Source organism: Scyliorhinus torazame, chromosome 18, assembly GCF_047496885.1.
Source record: "Scyliorhinus torazame isolate Kashiwa2021f chromosome 18, sScyTor2.1, whole genome shotgun sequence".
NCBI lineage: Eukaryota > Metazoa > Chordata > Chondrichthyes > Carcharhiniformes > Scyliorhinidae > Scyliorhinus > Scyliorhinus torazame.
The window spans coordinates 147,512,549-147,539,945 of NC_092724.1; the positions used below are offsets into that span (position 1 = coordinate 147,512,549).

A 27,397-nucleotide genomic window follows, 5' to 3' on the forward strand; every position below is an offset into this window, starting at 1 on the left:
ATGGTATTTAATTGTCTGCTATCATTCACAACTGGATTTGGCAGAACTTTAAATTGATCAGTTTGTGGTGTGGGCATGTAGCTCTATTGTATGATTCGTCTGCTGTTTAGCATGCATGTGTATTGTAGCTTCACCAGGTTGGCACCTCATTGTTAGGTATGCCTGGTGGTGCTCATGTCATGTCCTTCTGTATTTTCATTGAACCAAAGTTGACCCCTGGCTTGATGATAATGGTACGGTGAGGGATATGCTTTTCCATGAGTTTATTGATTCCGGTTGAATACAATTCTGCTCCAGATGGTGCCCCACAGCACCTCATAGATGGCCAGTTTTGATCTGTTAGATCTGTTCTGAATTAATCCCATTTAACCCGGTGCCACATAACACATTAGATAATATCCACAGTATCTGAACTGGTTATCTTGTACATCTCTATCAAATTTCCCCCCAATCGCCTTTGAACAAGGGGAAAAATCCTAGCATTTCCAACCTAACCTTGTAGCCAAAATCCCTCATCCCTCGCAGATCTAAAGGACCTGCACATCCTTCCTAAAGTGCGGAGACCAGAAGTTGATGCAATACTCCAGTTGTGGCCTAACCAGAGCTTCAGAAAGGTTTTGAATAACCACTCTGCTTTGTACTCAATACCTTTATGAGTCTCGAATGCTCTGTCTGAAAGGGTGGTACAGACAGGTACCCTCATTGCATTATAGAGACAAACACAAGTCATGTGATTATGTCTGATTTTCAGAACAGCGTTCCTTCGTTATTAGAGTACCATGCGAGCTTAGGCTTTGCAGTGTTGTTACAACACAGATAGACAGGCATTGAAGGATAGAATAGGAGCCCAGTCTTTATAAACTTACAAGCTTTTATTTACAGAAACACACGTTATCGTGAACCTCTAGCCATCGCTCACCCTTTTAACCTGCTCCTAAATATGTGAGTCCCTGCTGAATGCCCACAACCTAAATATAGTTAACAAGTATGACCATCATCAGACAGGGTATGTAAATTCGCCATAGTCTCAGGTGACCATAAGCTGCTTTCCCCTTTGAGGGGGAGAACTGACTGGTGGTTTAACCTGAGGATCACCACACCTCAGGCGAGGGGCAAGGTTGAGAAGGTGGGGCCTTCATGGATAACCTCATCCGGTACGAAGAATTTAACCTGAACTGCCGGCCTCACTCTGCATCACGACTGGCTGTCTAGCCAACTGAGCTAAACCTGCCCCTGGCCATCATCAGACAACACAGGAGTTAAACGTCAAAATGCAAAAGTTGCCTTGTTCCAAGAATTCAAGGTAGTTGCCATGGTGGGAGTTCAACCTCTGCCTTCAGATTACAACTTCATGGTTCTGGATTGCTGGTCCAATAAGGTTACTGTACCCAACTGTGCAATGGTGTACTCAGAAAAACAAGTAACAGTTATCACCTGATGTTAAGTGCAGAGAAATGCGAGCACTATAATGAAAGCATTAAATTTACTGGCTTTGATTTCTCTTTAATGTAAACAGCACGTTTGTAAACCATATTTCCTTTTTCATCCTTTGGCCTCTGCAACCATAAGGCTTTCTTGGCATGCTGTTTGATTGTGTGAGTCCAGTGCTCCTGCCTCACCCTTCATCCGGCTCATGTCTTTCACTGGTCGAGTTCTGCTTGGGCTATGCTGAGGTACCAGTTGTTGGATAGCATTGTAGCACATCAGTGCAGAATTAGGAGTGCCCCTGCTGCCAAGTCTGTAAATAGAAAAGTAAGCAACAGTCACGAAAATTCCACCCCTGTCCCCCTTTTGTGGAAATCGTTCAACAAGTCGGAAAACTGATGAGAAGTAAAGTGAGCACTGACATGCAAATAGTACAAAATGAAAATCTTTTGTTGCAAATTTTTGCGGAAAGCTTTGTTTGTCTTTTGGAATACACGCTATAATCCGACAAATATTGCACCGCATTTGCCCTTCAAATAAATTAAAAGAAGAGATTCGGGTGACTGGTTTAATAACCCATAGCAACGCAAAGACATGTGCTGGCTAAGTTGTTTTCTAACCAGAAATTTCTCTCAGCAAAAAGCATGCATGTACTTCTCCCTCCTTTGGGTTTGAGTTACCGCCTAAGGGTTTAAAATGGGATTCAGCACCGTGTGGGATTCAGCACCGTGTGGGTCTTATTATCATCACAGGACTCCTGACTAGTGAGGAACATCATTTGCACATGGCCCTCATCATAGTTCCCAAGTAAACAGATACCGAGTTGGAACAACTCTCGGAAGGAAAGCAACATACAATCACACCAGCATGTGTGGCATATTCTGTTGCCCAGCAACTTATGGACTCGGGTGGAACTTCCTGTGAGAGCGTGATCGGGATGTTACACCCAAAATGTGCCAACCCAAACTTCCTGCCGGTCTCATTAATGTCATCCAGAATGTAAAAATGGGTGCAAACAAATGGAAACCGGCATGGACAATCAGGACTTGAGGGAAGTGCTGAACTCCAGCATTGAGGATCTGACTTCTTTGCAGATAAAATTTTGATTCAAAAGTTTAATATGTGTATATTTTTATGTTGATTCTGAAGCACTACCAAATCCAGACCATGGGTCATGCATACGTGCCACTGATATGACTCTCCGTCCCCTCATAACCAACGGGACTGCTGAGGATTGGGCACATCCAGGGCCAGAAAAGAGGATGCCACCTGCTGAGATAATGAAATAACTTCAGCCACTTTCATCTCTCATCACTGCATTGATTAGTTCTTGCACACAATTATGCATACAAGGTATAACATAAGTTCTTCACCTCACAGAATAAATGATGGTACCATGTTAACATCAGTTAGCTATTACATTTTCCATGGTGACTAACAATGTTTGGCAGCTGGAATTGTCAGTCCCAGTCACATGTTATAATCAATCATTTCCCCCTCTAAAAACACCAATACAACAACTATTTGTTTTCGTTAATTTCCATTGGAAATAAGAGTCGAACAAGGACAAAAACAGGCTGTCATTTCACTATCAAAATCACACTGTCTGCATAGACGTCTCTGCTGGGTGCCCTATTCAGAGCATTCACAGACTGAATTTTCATAACATCAATGATTTACTAGCATTCCATTTATGTTGTCCACTCCTGCTCATTTGGCTAGCAGACACTAATAGCCAAAACAACTTGAGTAAATCCAAGTTTATTTTTAAACAGAAGGGATTTTGCAATCTCATTCTGTAATTGCCTCGATTTATAATGAAATGAAATGAAATGAAAATTGCTTATTGTCACAAGCAGGCTTCAATGAAGTTACTGTGAAAAGCCCCTAGTCGCCACATTCCGGCGCCTGTTCGGGGAGGCTGGTACGGGAATCGAACCGTGCTGCTGGCCTGCCTTGGTCTGCTTTCAAAGCCAGCGATTTAGCCCAGTGTGCAGTCCAATGGTTTCTATGAAATCATTTTGTGGGATTTTCCAGGATCATCACATCATATTCTATGATTCCATCCATTTTTCTTTAGGATTCACAAAACATTGGATTTTATTACAGCAGATGCCATTTTTATTGCAGACGCCATCTCCATGGCCCTGCACTCTACCCTGGAACACCTAGATAACGAAGACACCTTGTCAGACTCCTATTTATCGACTACAGCTCAGCCTTCAACACCATCATTCTTACGAAACTCATCTCCAAACTCCGTGGCCTTGGCCTCAGCTCCTCCCTCTGCGACTGGATCCTGAACTTTCTAACCCACAGGCCACAATCAGTAAAGATAGGCAACAACACCTCCTCCACGATCATCCTCAACACCAGTGCCCCACAAGGCTGTGTCCTCAGCCCCCTACTATACTCCTTATACACCTATGACTGTGTGGCCAAATTCCCCTCCAACTCGATTTTCAAATTTGCTGATGACACCACCGTAGTGGGTCGGATTTCAAACAATGACGAGACAGAGTACAGGAATGAGATAGAGAATCTGGTAAACTGGTGCGATGACAATAATCTCTCCCTCAATGTCAACAAAACAAAGGAGATTGTCATCAATTTCAGGAAGCGTAGTGGAGAACATGCCCCTTCTACATCAATGGGAATGAAGTAGAAAGGGTCGAGAGTGTGGTGCACAAAGACTCCGTGAGACAAATAGAGTGAAGTCGATGAGGCTTTATTAAGCGTGTCTGTTCCCCAGCAGCCCGATAGTAAACTGGCCTGCGGGGAAAGGCACCGGCTTCTTATACTTCGCCTTCAGGGCGGAGTATGAGGTCAACGGCCAACCAGGACCCGGGATCTGTCAGCCAATGACATTAGGGCTTCCAGTCCCACATGACCCCCAATACATACTACCACAGAGAGCTTCAAGTTTTTAGGTGTACAGATCACTAACAGCCTTTCCTGGTCCCACCCATGCCGACACTAAAGTTAAGAAAGCCCACCAACGACTCTACTTTCTCAGAAGATCTAAGGAAATTTGGCATGTCAGCTACGACCCTCACCAACTTCTACAGATGCACCATAGAAAGCATTATTTCTGATTGAATCACACTTGGAATGGAGCCTGCTCTGCCCAAGACTGCAGGAAACTACAAAAGGTCGTGAATGTAGCCTAGTCCATCACCCAAACCAGCCTCCCATCCATTGACTCTGTCTTCAATTCCTGCTGCCTCAGAAAGGCAGCCAGCATAATTAAGGACCCCACGCACCCCGGACATACTCTCTTCCACCTTCTTCAATCAGGAAAAAGATACCAAAGTTCGAGGTCACGTACCAACCAACTCAAGAACAGTATCTTCCCTACTGCCAACAGACTTTTGAATGGACCTACGTCGTATTAAGTTGATCTTTTCTCTGGACCTTGCTATAACTGTAACATTATATTCTGCAGTCTCTCCTTCTTTCCCTATGTACGGTATGCTTGTCCGTAAAGCATGCAAGAAACAATACTTTTCATTGTATATTAATACATGTGACAATAATTAATCAAATCAAATCAAGCAAATATTCAATGGTATAATCATATTAAATGACATTCTGTGGTATTCCATTTCCCTTCTGCGCACTAGCAGCAGAGGAATATATGAAAACATGGCAATGGCAGACTGGGAAAGACCCACTGGACCACCCCGCCTCTTCCAGTGATTTAGGATTTTGAGGGAATTGTTTTCACCCAGAGGGCGGCGGGGTTTTGGAACCCCCTTCCTGCAAAATGTGGTGGGATGTTTGAAAAATACTCGGTTATGCACTCGAGTCTACAAGCCTTCAAAGAAAGAGTGAGAAACTGAATTCGGCTGCAGGGCCACTTTGTCAGTGAGCATGGGCACAATAGTCCCTATGGCCTGCCTCCGTGCTGTATCTCTCTATGATTCCACAGAGCTGCAAGGCATTGTGCATTATGATTCAGACAGTCCACTCAAAATGCCATGTGATTCCCTGGGAGAGGCAAAGAACAAAAATCTAATTAAAATCCATTCTGATTAGAGGGCTGGAGGGGGGAAATTCTGGAAAATTCCATCCTATTATCCTGCAACCATTTGTGCTCTTATTTGTTTCCATATTGAAAAGCTTTTTCTCATGTGATCAGGTCATTAGCCTAATTTAAGGTTGTGGTGAGGGTGAGGGCAATCTGCTAGATGCAATGGAATGGCATGCAGGTGAGAGGACGGGGCTGGGACCTCCGTGAGTGGGGACGTCCCTCCACCCCGATCAGATGCAAGCACCACACTGAATGACTAGCCGGTATTTAGACATCATGGGCTGGATTCTCCCAAACTGGGACGTAAAAACGTTGGCATTTCACGCACAAGGGGCGGGATTCTCCACTCCTGCGCTGAAGTGCCCACGCCGTCGTGAACGCTGTCGAGGTTCACGATGGCGCGAAACGGCCCCGATCCTGACCTGGGAGTGTTGGGGGGATTGGGGCATCAGGGGCGGTGTTGGGGGGGGGTCAGGGGAGGTTGGGAGTGTTGGGGGGGATTGGGGCATCAGGGGCGGTGGTGGTGGGGGGTCAGGGGTGGTTGGGGGGTGGGCATCAGGGGCGCTGGGGGGGGCATCAGGGGCGGTGGCGGGGGGGGTTGGGGGGGGGTCACAGTGCCCAACTATCTACTCGACCCACATGAGCCCCGGGACCCCCCTGGAGCGAACCCATGGCGTGCTGTCTCCTGAACCAGCAACAAAGTAGTCTATATCTGCATGCCCTGATGATACCCGCCTAATGGTGATGTTTTATCCAACCCCCGCCCCCCCAAAACAAGACAGCGCACAACCAGCGGGAGCGTATGAGAACCGGAGGGGGTTCTCCTGTCCTGCACCCCCGAACCGTTCACGAGCAGAGGGCCCTGGACCTCGCTGGGGGATCCGCCACCCGGGAGGTCGCGCCACGCCAGGTCGGAGGCGCAGAAGCAAGTGAGAGAACCCTGCATGTCCTCTCCACCCCAACCCGTCATCGCACCCCTCACACTCTGGCCACTGCACCCCCGATCCCATCCCCCCTCACACTCTGGCCACTGCACCCTCGATCCCATCCCCCCTCACACTCTGGCCACTGCACCCCCGATCCCCTCCCCCCTCACACTGTGCACCCACCACCACCATACACCCGGGCCACCGTGTCTAACGAACCCAAAATCTTTATGTTTCCCAGGGCCACCCGCCGAACCTTCAGGGACGTGTCGCCCAGGAAACAGCGCAACATCGCCAACCGCAACTGCACCCAGGGACGCACGCCAGAGGTTGGCAGTCGGTCGGACAGGAGGGCAGACCTCTCAGTCTGGGACGCAGGACCGGGACGCTCAGACCACCGAGATAGATATTAGTGAGGGGCACAGGGTGGACAGTCATGTCGAAGCGCACATTACGGCCACACACCCGCTGGATCCACCTGGAGGTCAAGACGACATGGCCCGCATGGAGCTTGCGCCGGGCCATGAGGGGTCCAGTACACACCAGACTTCCTGACGGATGATGACCTCGAGCTTGCGGCACTGCTGTCTCCCACACCGTTCACCATCACAGAACCACCCACCTCGGTTGGGCAGTGATGAGGCTCCCGGGTCACTGTCTGGTGCGCACCCCACAGCCGAGCCGGTACAGCAGGTGGAGTTTGGAGCAGCCGAGGGGCTGGACGGTCGGAGGGCAGTCCAGGCCCAGCAACCAGCTGCCACCCAGACAGTTCCCGGGTTCCTGGATGTAATTGACCCACCCGGACAACCGATGCGTGTGGACACCCTGGGACTGAATAACGGGATGAGGGCCATCTTCCAGGACCTGCACACGCAGTTGGAGGAGACTATCCACGTCCAGGAGGAGGGAGTGGTGCCGCTCATCGCAGCCACCCAGGCCGACACCGCACGGGTGGCGTCCGCGGTGGAGGCAATGGGTGAAGGGGTTTCGGCCATGGGTCAGGTTCTGCAAGGCGTTGGGCTTCACGTGCACGCGTCATCCATGGCCCAGGAGTGGGCTGCCCTCTCACAGGCAGCCATCTCACAGAGACAACAGGACATTGCCGCCGCTCTCGGGGCCCTGGCTGAGTCTCGCCATGCCATGGCACAGTCCCTGCAAGCGATGGCACAGTCCCAGCAGTCGGTCGCAGAGAGCATTGACCGCCTGGCGCACGTGATGGATGGCGTCGCGCACTCACAGGTCGAGATCGCACAGTCCTTGGCAGGAATGTGGCACTCCCTGGGCTCCGTCTCGGCGAACATTCGGTCCGTGGTCGATACCGCTGCAGACCTCCAGGACTGGCAGCGCCAGGTGTTGGTGGTGCAACGGGGCATGTCTCCGAGCGCATCTCCGTCCCACAGTGAGGCCCGGGGGCTATCGGGCTCCCGGAGGGAGGAGGAGGTTCTGGGGCCTGTCCCGGTAGCTCCATCAAGGGATGTCCCGGTACACTCGGCCTCCCCCCGTTCCGTCCCTGGCGCATCTGGTGGGGAGCGGGCAGGTCAGGGTGGCACCTCGCCATCCAGCATGCCCGCCGAGCAGCCTGGCCCATCGAAGCCGGGCCGCCGCAGGAAACGTGTGCCGACGGGGAGCCATGTCGAAGGGCGTGATTCACAGCAGTCCACCTCCACTCCTGCTGTACCATCTGGGAACACACCTAGACGTAGTGGTAGGGCCCGTAAGGCAAAGACGTTAGGCACGTAAGAAGTTGGCACGGGTGCAGGGCACAGTCTAGTTGTAGTGGGTAGGGCATCTATGTTCACCACACGATTAAACTCACTGTTGGATTTGACTTGTAAGACTGTGTGCAATGTCCGGTGCCAGGGGGCTCGTGATTGGCGTTGTGGTATACGAGCCGTTCAAGGTCTGTTCCGGATGTGCTGACCCTTTCCCCCCTGCCTCCCATAATCGGACATCGTTGTCATTGGTATACCAACGCCAGCCACCCCACAGGCATGTGGTGAAATATCCGTCACGAAGGCTGTGAGCACCGGAGTGCATGGTTCAGCTATAGCCGTGAGTCAGACCTCGGCCCGGTGCCATCGGGTCCTCCCTCCAGCTCCTCCACCAGGTCATTTCCCCTCTGCATGGCAATGTTGTGCAGCGCACAGCAGACCACAACGAATGTGACCGACCATGTTGGGTTGGTACTGCAGGGCCCCTCCTGATTGGTCCAGGCATCTGAAGCGCATCTTCAGCAGCCCGAAGCACCGCTCCACCACACCCCTGGTTGCTTGTGCCTCGTTGCATAGGCTCTCCGCGTTGGTGTGAGGCCTCCGTATTGGCGTCAGCAGCCATGACCTCAATGGGTAGCCCTTGTCGCCCAGCAACCAGCCCCTCAGCCGGGGGGGGGGGGGGCATCCATCGAACATTGCGGGGATGAACGACTGTGCCAGAATGTAGGCGTCATGCACACTGCCGGGGTACTTTGCACACACGTGCATGATCTTCATGTGGGGGTCGCACACCACCTGAATGTTCATGGAGTATGCGCCCTTTCTGTTCATGAACACTTCCCTGTTGTCTGCAGGTGGGCGCATGGGGACGTGCACACCATCGATGACACCCTGGACCATCGGTATCCTGGCCACCTTGGCGAATCCACGTGCCCGTGCTTCTTGCTGTGCTCGGTCCTCGGGGAATTGAATGTACCTGTCCGCGATGGCGTACAGGGCGTCGGTGACGGCCCTGATGCACCTGTGGACCGATGCCTGTGATATCCCGGATTAGGTCCCCGCTCGGCGCCTGGAAGGAACCGGTCGCATAAAAGTTTAGAGCCACCGTCACCTTGACGGAGACTGGTATCGCGTGTCCTCCTCCCATTCCACATGGTGCGAGGTGCGCCACGAGCTGGCATATATGTGCGACCGTCTCCCTGCTGAACCGTAGTCTCCTCCTGCATGTGATGTCCGTTAGGGCCTCGAACGACATTCTGTCGCGGTACACCCTCGGCCTTGCTGGACGCCTGTGGCGCCCTGGCACCACCATCAGTGGATTCTCCTGCTCCACCTGCTCCTCCTCCTCCTCCTCCTGCTCCCCCCCAAGCACTTCCTCTGCATTCCTCGCCGTCTGGCGGTCAATGTTCCCCTCGGCATCCCCCTGTACATTCAGGTCCTGAGCGCCTGCGGCCTGCGTGTCGACGACGGGCCACTCCGCGGCCATCCCCTCTGCTGCACCGGCGACCGCTGCATCTGCAGCCACTGTGGGCCGTCCGACTCTACGCTGCCGGATGGCAAACTCCAGAACTGCGGCTCCAACCACGGCAGTGAACATCGCTGTCTGGTTGGCATACATGGTGACCTGCAGGAGGGTGGTGGGGGGCAGAGAAACGACATGTTACACCGAGGTTCTTCCACACCTCGCCAGCCGGGTTGCATGGGATCCCTGTGTGTCCCGGTGGCCTGGTCGCGCTGCAGACACGCAGCCAGCCTAACATCTGGTCACTGTCTGCGCCCAACGGTCAGTTCACACCGTACTGCTCACCAGTGTGCCACTCTCCTGTGCCCATCAGCCACACGCACCCTGCGGCCGTGTCCTCGTCACCGTCCTGCCATATCAGGGCGGCTGACATGTGGCATCCCCGGATGGACGATACCATCCACACTCTCCCTCACGCCCCTCCATCCTGCACGCCGCTCCCTCATCCCCCCCTCCCACCTGCACGCCGCTCCCTCATCCCCCCCTCCCACCTGCACACTCTCCCGCCCCCCCCTCCCGCCTGCACACTCTCCCTCACCCCACTCCCACCTGCACATTCTCCCTGCCCCCCTCCCAACTGCACACTCTCCCGCCCCCCCCTCCCACCTGCACATTCTCCCTGCCCCCCTCCCAACTGCACACTCTCCCGCCCCCCCCTCCCACCTGCACATTCTCCCTGCCCCCCTCCCAACTGCACACTCTCCCGCCCCTCCCTCCCAACTGCACACTCTCCCTCATCCCCCCTCCCACCTGCATACTCACCCTCACACCCCTCGCACCTGCACACTCTCCCTCATCCCCCCCTCCCACCTGCACACTCTCCCTCATCCCCCCCTCCCACCTGCACACTCTCCCGCCCCCCCCCCACCTGCACATTCTCCCTGCCCCCCTCCCAACTGCACACTCTCCCTCATCCCCCCTCCCACCTGCATACTCACCCTCACCCCCCTCGCACCTGCACACTCTCCCTCATCCCCCCCTCCCACCTGCACACTCTCCCTCATCCCCCCCTCCCACCTGCACACTCTCCCTCATCCCCCAGTCCCACCTGCATACTCACCCTCACCCCCCTCGCACCTGCACACTCTCACTCACCCCCCTCCCACCTGCACACTCTCCCTCACCCCCCTCCCACCTGCACATTCTCCCTGCCCCCCTCCCACCTGCACACTCTCCCTCATCCCCCCTCCCACCTGCATACTCACCCTCACCCACCTCCCACCTGCACACTCTCCCTCATCCCCCCCTCCCACCTGCACACTCTCCCTCATCCCCCCTCCCACCTGCACACTCTCCCTCATCCCCCCCTCCCACCTGCACACTCTCCCTCATCCCCCCCTCCCACCTGCACACTCTCCCTCACCCCCCTCCCACCTGCACACACTCCCTCATCCCCGCCTCCCACCTGAACACTCTCCCTCATCCCCCCCTCCCACCTGCACACTCTCCCTCACCCCCCTCCCACCTGCACGCCGCTCCCTCACCCCCCTCCCACCTGCACGCCGCTCCCTCACCCCCCTCCCACCTGCACACTCTGCCTCATCCCCCCCTCCCACCTGCACACTCTCCCTCACCCCCTCCCACCTGCACGCCGCTCCCTCACCCACCTCCGACCTGCACACCCAACCTCACCCCCCTCCCACCTGCACACTCTCCCTCATCCACCCCTCCCACCTGCACACTCTCCCTCATCCCCCCTCCCACCTGCACGCCGCTCCCTCATCCCCCCCTCCCACCTGCACGCTGTCCCTCATCCCCCCTGCCACCTGCACACTCTCCCTCATCCCCCCTCCCACCTGCACACTCTCCCTCATTCCTCCCTCCAACCTGCACACTCTCCCTCATCCCCCCCCTCCCACCTGCACACTCTTCCTCATTCCCCCCGCCAACCTGCACACTCTCCCTCATCCCCCCCTCCCACCTGCACACTCACCCTCACCCCTCCTCCCACCTGCACATTCTCCCTCATCCCCCCTCCCACCTGCACACTCTCCCTTATTCCCCCCTCCAACCTGCACACTCTCCCTCATCCCCCCTCCCACCTGCACACTCTCCCTCATCCCCCCCTCCAACCTGCAGACTCTCCCTCACCACCCCTCCACCTGCACACTGCTCCCTCACCCCCCTCCCACCTGCACACTCTCCCTCATCCCCCGTCCCACCTGCACACTCTCCCTCATCCCCCCTCCAACCTGCACGCGGCACCCTCATTCCCCCTCCCACCTGCACACTCTCCCTCACGCCCCTCCCACCTGCACACTCTCCCTCACCTCCCTCCCACCTGCACGCCGCTCCCTCATCCCGCCCTCCCACCTGCACACTCTCCCTCACCCCCCTCCCACATGCACACTCTCCCTCACCCCACCTCCCACCTGCACACTCTCCCTCACCCCCCTCCCACCTGCACACTCTCCCTCATCCCCCTCCCACCTGCACACTCACCCTCACCCCTCCTCCCACCTGCACATTCTCCCTCATCCCCCTCCCACCTGCACACTCTCCCTCATCACCCTTTCCCACCTGCACACTCTCCCTCATCCCCCCCTCCCACCTGCACACTCTCCCTCATTCGCCCCTCCAACCTGCACACTCTCCCTCACCCCCTCCCACCTGCACACTCTCCCACATCCTCCCTCCCACCTGCACACTCTCCCTCATCCCCCCTCCCACCTGCACACTGTCCCTCATCCCCCCCCCTCCCACCTGCACTTACTCCCTCACCCCCACTCCCACCTGCACACTCTCCCACATCCCCCTCCTACCTGCACACTCACCCTCTCCCCCCCCCTCCCACCTGCACACTCTCCCTCATCCCCCCTCCCACCTGCACACTCTCCCTCATCCCCCCCTCCCACCTGCACTCCCTCCCTCAACCCCACTCCCACCTGCACACTCTCCCTCATCCCCTCCCACCTGCACACTCTCCCTCATTTCCCCCTCCAAACTGCACACTCTCCCTCATCCCCTCTCCCACCTGCACAGTCTCCCTCATTCCCATCCTCCAATCTGCACACTCTCCCTCACCCCCCTCCCACCTGCACACTCTCCCTCATCCTCCCTCCCACCTGCACACTCTCCCTCATCCCCCCCTCCCACCTGCACACTCTCCCTCATCCCCCCCTCGCACCTGCACTCCCTCCCTCACCCCCACTCGCACCTGCACACTCTCCCTCATTCCCCCTCCAACCTGCACACTCTCCCTCACCCCCCTCCCACCTGCACATTCTCCCTCATCCCCCCCTCCCACCTGCACACTCTCCCTCATCCCCCCTCCCATCTGCACACTCTCCCTCACTCCCCTCCCACCTGCACACTCTCCGTCACCCCCCTCCAACGTGCACACTCTCCCTCACCCCCCTTCCTCCTGCACGGTCTCCCTCATCTCCCCTCGCACCTGCACACTCTCCCTCATCCCCCCCTCCCACCTACACACTCGCCCTCATCCCCCCTCCAGCCTGCACACTCTCCCTCACCCCCCTCCCACCTGCACTCACCGTCACCCCTCCTCCCACCTGCACACTCTCCCTCATCCCCCCCTCCCACCTGCACACTCTCCCTCACCCCCCTCCCACCTGCACACTCTCCGTCACCCCCCTCCAACCTGCACACTCTCCCTCATCCCCCTCCCACCTGCGCAGTCTCCCTCACCCCCCTCCCACCTGCACACTCTTCCTCACCCCCCTCCCACCTGCACACTCTCCCGCACCCCGCTCCCACCTGCACACTCTCCCTTATCCCCCCTCCCACCTGCACTCCCTCCCTCACCCCCACTCCCACCAGCAAACTCTCCCTCACCCCTCCTCCCACCTGCACACTCTCCCTCATTTCCCCTCCCACCTGCACACTCTCCCTCACCCCCTCCCACCTGCACACTCTCCCTCATCCCCCCCTCCCACCTGCACACTCTCCCTCATTCCCCCCTCCAACCTGCGAACTCTCCCTCACCCCCCTCCCACCTGCGTACTCTCCCTCATCCCCCCTCCCACCTGCACACTCTCCCTCATCCCCCCCTCCCACCTGCACACTCTCCCTCATCCCCCCTCCCACCTGCACACTCACCCTCACCCCCCTACTACCTGCACACTCCCCCTCATCCCCCCTCCCACCTGCACACTGTCCCTCATTCCCCCTCCCACCTGCACACCGCTCCCTCACCCCCCCTCCCACCTGCACACTCTCCCTCATCCCCCCTCCCACCTGCATACTCTCCCTCACCCACTCCCACCTGCACACTCTCCCTCACCCCCCCTCCCACCTGCACACTCTCCCTCACCCCCCTCCGACCTGCACACTCTCCCTCACCCCCCTCCCACCTGCACACTCTCCCTCACCCCCCCTCCCACCTGCACACTCTCCCTCACCCGCCTCCCACCTGCACACTCTCCCTCAACCCCCCTCCCACCTGCCTACGCTCCCTCACCCCCTCCCACCTGCACATACTCCCTCATCCCCCCCTCCCACCTGCACACTCTCCCTCATCCCCCCTTCCCACCTGCACACTCTCCCTCATTCCCCCCTCCAACCTGCACACTCTCCCTCACCCCCCTCCGACCTGCACACTCTCCCTCATCCCCCCTCCCACCTGCACACTCTCCCTCATCCCCCCTCCCACCTGCACACTCTCCCTCACTCCCCTCCCACCTGCACACTCTCCGTCACCCCCCTCCAACCTGCACACTCTCCCTCACCCCCCTTCCTCCTGCACGGTCTCCCTCATCTCCCCTCGCACCTGCACACTCTCCCTCATCCCCCCCTCCCACCTACACACTCGCCCTCATCCCCCCTCCAGCCTGCACACTGTCCCTCACCCCCCTCCCACCTGCACTCACCCTCACCCCTCCTCCCACCTGCACACTCTCCCTCATCCCCCCCTCCCACCTGCACACTCTCCCTCACCCCCCTCCCACCTGCACACTCTCCGTCACCCCCCTCCAACCTGCACACTCTCCCTCACCCCCCTTCCTCCTGCACGGTCTCCCTCATCCCCCCTCGCACCTGCACACTCTCCCTCATCCCCCCCTCCCACCTACACACTCGCCCTCATCCCCCCTCCAACCTGCACACTCTCCCTCACCCCTCCTCCCACCTGCACACTCTCCCTCATCCCCCCCTCCCACCTGCACACTCTCCCTCATCCACCCCCCTTCCACCTGCACACTCTCCCTCGTCCCCCCTTCCCACCTGAACACTCTCCCTCATTCCCCCCTCCAACCTGCGCACTCTCCCTCACCCCCCTCCCACCTGCACACTCTCCCTCATTCCTCCCTCCAACCTGCACAGTCTCCCTCATCCCCCCTCCAACCTGCACACTGTCCCTCATCCCCCTCCCACCTGCACACTCTCCCTCATCCCCCCTCCCACCTGCACACTCTCCCTCATCCCCCCTCCCACCTGCACACTCTCCCTCATCCCCCCCTCCCACCTGCACTCACTCCCTCACCCCCACTCCCACCTGCACACTCTCCCTCATTCCCCCCTCTAACCTGCACACTCTCCCTCACCCCCCTCCCACCTGCACACACTCCCTCATCCCCCCTCCCACCTGCACACTCTCCCTCATCCCCCCCTCCCACCTGCACACTCTCCCTCATCCCCCCCTCACAACTGCACTCCCTCCCTCACCCCCACTCCCACCTGCACACTCTCCCTCATCCCCCCTCCCACCTGCACACTCACCCTCACCCCCCCTCCCACCTGCACACTCTCCCTCATCCCCCCCTCCCACCTGCACTCCCTCCCTCACCTCCACGCCCACCTGCACACTCTCCCTCATTCCCCCCTCCAACCTGCGCACTCTCCCTCACCCCCCTCCCACCTGCGCACTCTCCCTCATCCCCCCTCCCACCTGCACACTCTCCCTCATCCCCCCCTCCCACCTGCACACTCTCCCTCATCCCCCCCTTCACACGTGCACTCCCTCCCTCACCCCCACTCCCACCTGCACACTCTCCCTCATTCGCCCCTCCAACCTGCACACTCTCCCTCACCCCCCTCCCACCTGCACACTCTCCCTCATCCTCCCTCCCACCTGCACACTCACCCTCACCCCTCCTCCCACCTGCACATTCTCCCTCAACCCCCCTCCCACCTGCACACTTTCCCTCATTCCCCCCTCCAACCTGCACACTCTCCCTCATCCCCCCTCCCACCTGCACACTCTCCCTCACCCCTCCTCCCACCTGCACATTCTCACTCAACCCCCCTCCCACCTGCACACTCTCCCTCATTCCCCCTCCCACCGGCACACTCTCCCTCACCCCCTCCCACCTGCACACTCGCCCTCATCCACCCTCCCACCTGCACACTCTCCCTCACCCCCCCTCCCACCTGCACACTCTCCCTCATTCCCCCGCCCACCTGCACACTCCCCCTCACCCCCCTCCCACCTGCACACTCTCCCTCACCACCCCCACCTGCACACTCTCCCTCACCCCCCTCCGACCTGCACACTCTTCCTCACCCCCCTCCCACCTGCACACTCTCCCTCACCCCCACTCCCACCAGCACACTCTCCCTCACCCCCCCTCCCACCTGTACACTCTCCCTCATTCCCCCTCCCACCTGCACACTCTCCCTCACCCCCTCCCACCTGCACACTCGCCCTCATCCCCCCTCCCACCTGCACACTCTCCCACACCCCCCTCCCACCTGCACACTCTCCCTCATTCCCCCTCCCACCTGCACACTCCCCCTCACCCCCCTCCCACCTGCACACTCCCCCTCACCCCCCCCACCTGCACACTCTCCCTCACCCCCCTCCGACCTGCACACTCTCCCTCACCCCCCTCCCACCTGCACACTCTCCCTCATCCCCCCCTCCCACCTGCACACTCTCCCTCATCCCCCCTCCTACCTGCGCAGTCTCCCTCACCCCCCTCCCACCTGCACACTCTTCCTCACCCCCCCTCCCACCTGCACACTCTCCCTCACCCCCTCCCACCTGCACACTCTCCCCCATCCCCCTCCCACCTGCACTCCCTCCCTCACCCCCACTCCCACCTGCACACACTCCCTCACCCCCCTCCGACCTGCACACTCTCCCTCATCCCCCCCTCCCACCTCCACACTCACCCTCATCCTGCCCTCCCACCTGCACACTCTCCCTCACCCCCCTCCCACCTGCACACTCTCCCACACCCCCCCTCCCACCTGCACACTCTCCCTCATCCCCCCTCCCACCTACACACTCTCCCTCATCCCCCCTCCAACCTGCACACTCTCCCTCACCCCCCCTCCCACCTGCACACTCTCCCTCATCCCCCCCTCCCACCTGCACACTCTCCCTCATCCCCCAATCCCACCTGCATACTCACCCTCACCCCCCTCGCACCTGCACACTCTCACTCACCCCCCTCCCACCTGCACACTCTCCCTCACCCCCCTCCCACCTGCACATTCTCTCTGCCCCCCTCCCACCTGCACACTCTCCCTCATCCCCCCTCCCACCTGCATACTCACCCTCACCCACCTCCCACCTGCACACTCTCCCTCATCCCCCCTCCCACCTGCACACTCTCCCTCATCCCCCCTCCCACCTGCACACTCTCCCTCATCCCCCCCTCCCACCTGCACACTCTCCCTCATCCCCCCCTCCCACCTGCACACTCTCCCTCACCCCCCTCCCACCTGCACACACTCCCTCATCCCCGCCTCCCACCTGAACACTCTCCCTCATCCCCCCCTCCCACCTGCACACTCTCCCTCACCCCCCTCCCACCTGCACGCTGCTCCCTCACCCCCCTCCCACCTGCACGCCGCTCCCTCACCCACCTCCGACCTGCACACTCTCCCTCACCCCCCTCCCACCTGCACACTCTCCCTCATCCACCCCTCCCACCTGCACACTCTCCCTCATCCCCCCTCCCACCTGCACGCCGCTCCCTCATCCCCCCCTCCCACCTGCACACTGTCCCTCATCCCCCCTGCCACCTGCACACTCTCCCTCATCCCCCCTCCCACCTGCACACTCTCCCTCATTCCTCCCTCCAACCTGCACACTCTCCCTCATCCCCCCCCCTCCCACCTGCACACTCTTCCTCATTCCCCCCGCCAACCTGCACACTCTCCCTCATCCCCCCCTCCCACCTGCACACTCACCCTCACCCCTCCTCCCACCTGCACATTCTCCCTCATCCCCCCTCCCACCTGCACACTCTCCCTTATTCCCCCCTCCAACCTGCACACTCTCCCTCATCCCCCCTCCCACCTGCACACTCTCCCTCATCCACCCCTCCAACCTGCAGACTCTCCCTCACCACCCCTCCACCTGCACACTGCTCCCTCACCCCCCTCCCACCTGCACACTCTCCCTCATCCCCCGTCCCACCTGCACACTCTCCCTCATCCCCCCTCCAACCTGCACGCGGCACCCTCATTCCCCCTCCCACCTGCACACTCTCCCTCACACCCCTCCCACCTGCACACTCTCCCTCACCTCCCTCCCACCTGCACGCCGCTCCCTCATCCCGCCCTCCCACCTGCACACTCTCCCTCACACCCCTCCCACATGCACACTCTCCCTCACCCCACCTCCCACCTGCACACTCTCCCTCACCCCCCTCCCACCTGCACACTCTCCCTCATCCCCCTCCCACCTGCACACTCACCCTCACCCCTCCTCCCACCTGCACATTCTCCCTCATCCCCCTCCCACCTGCACACTCTCCCTCATCACCCTTTCCCACCTGCACACTCTCCCTCATCCCCCCCTCCCACCTGCACACTCTCCCTCATTCGCCCCTCCAACCTGCACACTCTCCCTCACCCCCTCCCACCTGCACACTCTCCCACATCCTCCCTCCCACCTGCACACTCTCCCTCATCCCCCCTCCCACCTGCACACTGTCCCTCATCCCCCCCCTCCCACCTGCACTTACTCCCTCACCCCCACTCCCACCTGCACACTCCCCACATCCCCCTCCTACCTGCACACTCACCCTCTCCCCCCCCTCCCACCTGCACACTCTCCCTCATCCCCCCTCCCACCTGCACACTCTCCCTCATCCCCCCCTCCCACCTGCACTCCCTCCCTCACCCCCACTCCCACCTGCACACTCTCCCTCATCCCCTCCCACCTGCACACTCTCCCTCATTTCCCCCTCCAAACTGCACACTCTCCCTCATCCCCTCTCCCACCTGCACAGTTTCCCTCATTCCCATCCTCCAATCTGCACACTCTCCCTCACCCCCCTCCCACCTGCACACTCTCCCTCATCCTCCCTCCCACCTGCACACTCTCCCTCATCCCCCCCTCCCACCTGCACACTCTCCCTCATCCCCCCTCGCACCTGCACTCCCTCCCTCACCCCCACTCGCACCAGCACACTCTCCCTCATTCCCCCCTCCAACCTGCACACTCTCCCTCACCCCCCTCCCACCTGCACATTCTCCCTCATCCCCCCCTCCCACCTGCACACTCTCCCTCATCCCCCCTCCCACCTGCACACTCTCCCTCACTCCCCTCCCACCTGCACATTCTCCGTCACCCCCCTCCAACGTGCACACTCTCCCTCACCCCCCTTCCTCCTGCACGGTCTCCCTCATCTCCCCTCGCACCTGCACACTCTCCCTCATCCCCCCCTCCCACCTACACACTCGCCCTCATCCCCCCTCCAGCCTGCACACTCTCCCTCACCCCCCTCCCACCTGCACTCACCGTCACCCCTCCTCCCACCTGCACACTCTCCCTCATCCCCCCCTCCCACCTGCACACTGTCCCTCACCCCCCTCCCACCTGCACACTCTCCGTCACCCCCCTCCAACCTGCACACTCTCCCTCATCCCCCTCCCACCTGCGCAGTCTCCCTCACCCCCCTCCCACCTGCACACTCTTCCTCACCCCCCTCCCACCTGCACACTCTCCCGCACCCCCCTCCCACCTGCACACTCTCCCTTATCCCCCCCTCCCACCTGCACTCCCTCCCTCACCCCCACTCCCACCAGCAAACTCTCCCTCACCCCCCCTCCCACCTGCACACTCTCCCTCATTTCCCTTCCCACCTGCACACTCTCCCTCACCCCCTCCCACCTGCACACTCTCCCTCATCCCCCCCTCCCACCTGCACACTCTCCCTCATTCCCCCCTCCAACCTGCGAACTCTCCCTCACCCCCCTCCCACCTGCGTACTCTCCCTCATCCCCCCTCCCACCTGCACACTCTCCCTCATCCCCCCCTCCCACCTGCACACTCTCCCTCATCCCCCCTCCCACCTGCACACTCACCCTCACCCCCCTACTACCTGCACACTCCCCCTCATCCCCCCTCCCACCTGCATACTGTCCCTCATTCCCCCTCCCACCTGCACACCGCTCCCTCACCCCCCCTCCCACCTGCACACTCTCCCTCATCCCCCCTCCCACCTGCATACTCTCCCTCACCCACTCCCACCTGCACACTCTCCCTCACCCCCCCGCCCACCTGCACACTCTCCCTCACCCCCCTCCGACCTGCACACTCTCCCTCACCCCCCTCCCACCTGCACACTCTCCCTCACCCCCCCTCCCACCTGCACGCTCTCCCTCACCCGCCTCCCACCTGCACACTCTCCCTCAACCCCCCTCCCACCTGCCTACGCTCCCTCACCCCCTCCCACCTGCACATACTCCCTCATCCCCCCCTCCCACCTGCACACTCTCCCTCATCCCCCCTTCCCACCTGCACACTCTCCCTCATTCCCCCCTCCAACCTGCACACTCTCCCTCACCCCCCTCCGACCTGCACACTCTCCCTCATCCCCCCTCCCACCTGCACACTCTCCCTCATCCCCCCTCCCACCTGCACACTCTCCCTCACTCCCCTCCCACCTGCACACTCTCCGTCACCCCCCTCCAACCTGCACACTCTCCCTCACCCCCCTTCCTCCTGCACGGTCTCCCTCATCTCCCCTCGCACCTGCACACTCTCCCTCATCCCCCCCTCCCACCTACACACTCGCCCTCATCCCCCCTCCAGCCTGCACACTCTCCCTCACCCCCCTCCCACCTGCACTCACCCTCACCCCTCCTCCCACCTGCACACTCTCCCTCATCCCCCCCTCCCACCTGCACACTCTCCCTCACCCCCCTCCCACCTGCACACTCTCCGTCACCCCCCTCCAACCTGCACACTCTCCCTCACCCCCCTTCCTCCTGCACGGTCTCCCTCATCCCCCCTCGCACCTGCACACTCTCCCTCATCCCCCCCTCCCACCTACACACTCGCCCTCATCCCCCCTCCAACCTGCACACTCTCCCTCATCCCCCTCCCACCTGCACTCACCCTCACCCCTCCTCCCACCTGCACACTCTCCCTCATCCCCCCTCCCACCTGCACACTCTCCCTCATCCACCCCCCTTCCACCTGCACACTCTCCCTCGTCCCCCCTTCCCACCTGAACACTCTCCCTCATTCCCCCCTCCAACCTGCGCACTCTCCCTCACCCCCCTCCCACCTGCACACTCTCCCTCATTCCCCCCTCCAACCTGCACAGTCTCCCTCATCCCCCCTCCAACCTGCACACTGTCCCTCATCCCCCTCCCACCTGCACACTCTCCCTCATCCCCCCTCCCACCTGCACACTCTCCCTCATCCCCCCTCCCACCTGCACACTCTCCCTCATCCCCCCCTCCCACCTGCACTCACTCCCTCACCCCCACTCCCACCTGCACACTCTCCCTCATTCCCCCCTCTAACCTGCACACTCTCCCTCATCCCCCCTCCCACCTGCACACTCTCCCTCACCCCCTCCCACCTGCACACTCTCCCTCATCACCCCCTCCCACCTGCACACTCTACCTCATCCCCCCCTCACAACTGCACTCCCTCCCTCACCCCCACTCCCACCTGCACACTCTCCCTCATCCCCCCTCCCACCTGCACACTCACCCTCACCCCCCCCTCCCACCTGCACACTCTCCCTCATCCCCCCCTCCCACCTGCACACTCTCCCTCATCCCCCCCTCCCACCTGCACACCCTCCCTCACCTCCACGCCCACCTGCACACTCTCCCTCATTCCCCCCTCCAACCTGCGCACTCTCCCTCACCCCCCTCCCACCTGCGCACTCTCCCTCATCCCCCCTCCCACCTGCACACTCTCCCTCATCCCCCCCTCCCACCTGCACACTCTCCCTCATCCCCCCCTTCACACGTGCACTCCCTCCCTCACCCCCACTCCCACCTGCACACTCTCCCTCATTCGCCCCTCCAACCTGCACACTCTCCCTCACCCCCCTCCCACCTGCACACTCTCCCTCATCCCCCCTCCCACCTGCACACTCACCCTCACCCCTCCTCCCACCTGCACATTCTCCCTCAACCCCCCTCCCACCTGCACACTTTCCCTCATTCCCCCCTCCAACCTGCACACTCTCCCTCATCCCCCCTCCCACCTGCACACTCTCCCTCACCCCTCCTCCCACCTGCACATTCTCACTCAACCCCCCTCCCACCTGCACACTCTCCCTCATTCCCCCTCCCACCGGCACACTCTCCTTCACCCCCTCCCACCTGCACACTCGCCCTCATCCACCCTCCCACCTGCACACTCTCCCTCACCCCCCCTCCCACCTGCACACTCTCCCTCATTCCCCCGCCCACCTGCACACTCCCCCTCACCCCCCTCCCACCTGCACACTCTCCCTCACCACCCCCACCTGCACACTCTCCCTCACCCCCCTCCGACCTGCACACTCTCCCTCACCCCCCTCCCACCTGCACACTCTCCCTCATCCCCCCCTCCCACCTGCACACTCTCCCTCACCCCCCTCCCACCAGCACACTCTCCCTCATCCCCCTCCCACCTGCGCAGTCTCCCTCACCCCCCTCCCACCTGCACACTCTTCCTCACCCCCCTCCCACCTGCACACTCTCCCTCACCCCCACTCCCACCAGCACACTCTCCCTCACCCCCCCTCCCACCTGTACACTCTCCCTCATTCCCCCTCCCACCTGCACACTCTCCCTCACCCCCTCCCACCTGCACACTCGCCCTCATCCCCCCTCCCACCTGCACACTCTCCCACACCCCCCTCCCACCTGCACACTCTCCCTCATTCCCCCTCCCACCTGCACACTCCCCCTCACCCCCCTCCCACCTGCACACTCCCCCTCACCCCCCCCAACTGCACACTCTCCCTCACCCCCCTCCGACCTGCACACTCTCCCTCACCCCCCTCCCACCTGCACACTCTCCCTCCTCCCTCCCTCCCACCTGCACACTCTCCCTCATCCCCCCTCCTACCTGCGCAGTCTCCCTCACCCCCCTCCCACCTGCACACTCTTCCTCACCCCCCCTCCCACCTGCACACTCTCCCTCACCCCCTCCCACCTGCACACTCTCCCCCATCCCCCTCCCACCTGCACTCCCTCCCTCACCCCCACTCCCACCTGCACACACTCCCTCACCCCCCTCCGACCTGCACACTCTCCCTCATCCCCCCCTCCCACCTCCACACTCACCCTCATCCTGCCCTCCCACCTGCACACTCTCCCTCACCCCCCTCCCACCTGCACACTCTCCCACACACCCCCTCCCACCTGCACACTCTCCCTCATCCCCCCTCCCACCTACACACTCTCCCTCATCCCCCCTCCAACCTGCACACTCTCCCTCACCCCCCCTCCCACCTGCACACTCTCCCTCATCCTCCCTCCCACCTGCACACTCACCCTCACCCCTCCTCCCACCTGCACATTCTCCCTCATCCCCCCTCCCACCTACACACTCTCCCTCATCCCCCCTCCCACCTGCACACTCTCCCTCATCCCCCCTCCCACCTGCACACTCTCCCTCATTCCCCCCTCCAACCTGCACACTCTCCCTCATCCCCCCTCCAACCTGCACGCGGCTCCCTCATTCCCCCTCCCAACTGCACACTCTCCCTCACCCGCCTCCCACCTGCACACTCTCCCTCACCCCCCTCCCATCTGCACACTCTCCCTCATCGCCCCTCCCACCTGCACACTCTCCCTCATCCCCCCCTCCCACCTGCACTCCCTCCCTCACCCCCCCTCCCACCTGCACACTCTCCCTCATCGCCCCTCCCACCTACACTCTCTCCCTCATCCCCCCTCCCACCTGCACACTCTCCCTCATCCCCCCTCCCACCTGCACTCCCTCCCTCACCCCCACTCCCACCTGCACACTCTCCCTCATCCCCCCTCCCACCTGCACACTCTCCCTCATCCCCCCTCTAACCTGCACGCGGCTCCCTCATTCCCCCTCCAACCTGCACACTCTCCCTCATCCCCCTTCCCACCTGCACACTCACCCTCACCCCTCGTCCCACCTGCACACTCTCCCTCATCCCCCCTCCAACCTGCACACTCTCCCTCATCCCCCTTCCCACCTGCACATTCTCCCTCATCCCCCCCTCCCACCTGCACATTCTCCCTCATTCCCCCCTCCAACCTGCACACTCTCCCTCACCCCCCTCCCACCTGCACACTCTCCCTCATCCCCCCTCCCACCTGCACACTCTCCCTCATCCCCCCCCCCACATGCACACTCGCCCTCATCCCCCCCTCTCACCTGCACACTCTCCCTCATTCCCCCCTCCAACCTGCACGCCGCTCCCTCATCCCCCCTCCCACCTGCACACTCTCCCTCATTCCACCCTCCAACCTGCACACTCTCCCTCACCCCCCTCCCACCTGCACACTCTCCCTCATTCCCCCATCCACCTGCTCACTCACCCTCACCCCCCCTCCCACTTGCACACTCTCCCTCACCCCCCTCCCACCTGCACAGTCTCCCTCATTTCCCCTTCCACCTGCACACTCTCCCTCACCCCCCTCCCACCTGCACACTCTCCCTCATCCCCCCCTCCCACCTGCACACTCGCCCTCATCCCCCCTCCCACCTGCACACTCTCCCTCATCCCCCCTCCCACCTGCACACTCGCCCTCATCCCCCCTCCCACCTGCACACTCTCCCTCATTCCCCCCTCCAACCTGCACGCCGCTCCCTCATCCCCCCTCCCACCTGCACACTCTCCCTCATTCCCCCCTCCCACGTGCACACTCACCCTCACCCCCCCTCCCACCTGCACACTCTCCCTCACCCCCCTCCCACCTGCACACTCTCCCTCATTCCCCCTTCCACCTGCACACTCTCCCTCACACCCCCTCCCACCTGCACAGTCTCCCTCATTCCCCCTTCCACCTGCACACTCTCCCTCACCCCCCCTCCCAACTGCACATTCTCCATCATCCCCCCCTCCCAGCTGCACACTCTCCCTCATCCCCCCCCTCCCACCTGTCCTCCCTCCCTCACCCCCCCTCCCACCTGCACACTCTCCATCATCCCCCCCCTCCCACCTGCACACTCTCCCTCATTCCCCCCTCCCACCTGCACACTCTCCATCATCCCCCCCTCCCACCTGCACACTCTCCCTCATCCCCCCCCTCCCACCTGCACACTCGCCCTCATCCCCCCTCCCACCTGCACACTCTCCCTCATCCCCCTCCCACCTGCACACTCTCCCTCATTCCCCCTTCCACCTGCACAGTCTCCCTCATTCCCCCTTCCACCTGCACACTCTCCCTCACCCCCCCTCCCAACTGCACACTCTCCCTCACCCCCCCTCCCACCTGCACACTCTCCATCATCCCCCCCTCCCAGCTGCACACTCTCCCTCATCCCCCCCCCTCCCACCTGTCCTCCCTCCCTCACCCCCCCTCCCACCTGCACACTCTCCATCATCCCCCCTCCCACCTGCACACTCGCCCTCATCCCCCCTCCCACCTGCACACTCGCCCTCATCCCCCCTCCCACCTGCACACTCTCCATCATCCCCCCCTCCCACCTGCACACTCGCCCTCATCCCCCCTCCCACCTGCACACTCGCCCTCATCCCCCTCCCACCTGCACACTCACCCTCATCCCCCTCCCACCTGCACACTCTCCCTCATCCCCCCTCCCACCTGCACACTCTCCATCATCCCCCCTCCCACCTGCACACGGGAAAATTTGGCGGCCCCGGCGATTCTCCCAACCGGCGCGGGAGTGGAGAACCGCGCCCAAGATTCCTTGGACAAAGATGAGCCGTTTCACTGACGTGCAGGTGGCTAGCAGGGATTCAGAGTAGTTCACGCAGCTTTAGCTGCGGACACAGGCCCCCGCACTTCCAGTGATGAGTCCGCGCCTGCGCACGGCGGCGGCCTCCAGCGGCCTTCGAGCGCCATGGCGGACTCAGACCGCGGAGGCAGATGAAGAATGAAGGCCCCCCCCCCCCCCGATCGGCCGCGCACCCGAAGGTCCGACCGCCCCGATCTGTCCTCCGGCCGCCGCCTATAAGGCCCCCCCCCCAGTGTCCGATCCCCCCACCTGCACACTCTCCCTCACCCCCTCCCACCTGCACAATCTCCCTCATTCCCCCTCCCACCTGCACACTCTCCCTCACCCCCCTCCCACCTGCACACTCTCCCTCACCCCCCTCCAACCTGCACACTCTCCCTCACCCCCTCCCACCTGCACACTCTCCCTCATCCCCCCTCCCACCTGCACACTCTCCCTCATTCCCCCCTCCCACCTGCTCACTCACCCACACCCCCCTCCCACCTGCACACTCTCCCTCACCCCCCTCCCACCTGCACACTCTCCCTCACCCCCTCCCACCTGCACAATCTCCCTCATTCCCCCTCCCACCTGCACACTCTCCCTCACCCCCTCCCACCTGCACAATCTCCCTCATTCCCCCTCCCACCTGCACACTCTCCCTCACCCCCCTCCAACCTGCACACTCTCCCTCACCCCCTCCCACCTGCACACTCTCCCTCATCCCCCCTCCCACCTGCACACTCTCCCTCATTCCCCCCACCCACCTGCTCACTCACCCTCACCCCCCTCCCACCTGCACACTCTCCCTCACCCCCCTCCCACCTGCACACTCTCCCTCATTCCCCCCTCCCACCTGCTCACTCACCCTCACCCCCCTCCCACCTGCACACTCTCCCTCACCCCCCTCCCACCTGCACACTCTCCCTCACCCCCCCTCCCACCTGCACACTCTCCCTCATCCCCCCTCCCACCTGCACACTCTCCCTCATCCCCCCTCCCACCTGCACACTCTCCCTCATTCACCCCTCCAACCTGCACACTCTCCCTCACCCCCCTCCCACCTGCACACTCTCCCTCATTCCCCCCTCCCACGTGCACACTCACCCTCACCCCCCCTCCCACCTGCACACTCTCCCTCACCCCCCTCCCACCTGCACACTCTCCCTCACCCCCCCTCCCACCTGCACACTCTCCCTCACCCCCCTCCCACCTGCACACTCTCCCTCATTCCCCCCTCCCATGTGCACACTCACCCTCACCCCCCCTCCCACCTGCACACTCACCCTCACCCCCCCTCCCACCTGCACAGTCTCCCTCACCCCCCTCCCACCTGCACACTCTCCCTCACCCCCCTCCCACCTGCACAGTCTCCCTCACCCCCCTCCCACCTGCACACTCTCCATCATCCTCCCCTCCCACCTGCACACTTTCCCTCATCCCCCCCTCCCACCTGTCCTCCCTCCCTCACCCCCCTCCCACCTGCACACTCTCCCTCACCCCACCCTCCCACCTGCACAGTCTCCCTCATTCCCCCTTCCACCTGCACACTCTCCCTCACCCCCCTCCCACCTGCACACTCTCCATCATCCTCCCCTCCCACCTGCACACTTTCCCTCATCCCCCCCTCCCACCTGTCCTCCCTCCCTCACCCCCCCTCCCACCTGCACACTCTCCATCATCCCCCCCTCCCACCTGCACACTCTCCCTCATTCCCCCCTCCCACCTGCACACTCACCCTCA

At 61.2% G+C, this 27,397-nt stretch overlaps 1 long non-coding RNA gene across 1 annotated transcript in view; it reads right to left on the minus strand.

Annotated features, from left to right (window-relative positions):
* Positions 1 to 851: 851 nt before the first annotated feature.
* The window catches only part of LOC140394865 (uncharacterized), a 60,617-nt gene continuing 34,071 nt past the window's right edge, over positions 852 to 27,397 (minus strand). The window contains exon 2 of the long non-coding RNA XR_011936052.1: positions 852 to 1,738. This is a non-coding gene — a long non-coding RNA (uncharacterized lncRNA). The remainder of the gene's footprint in view (positions 1,739 to 27,397) is intronic.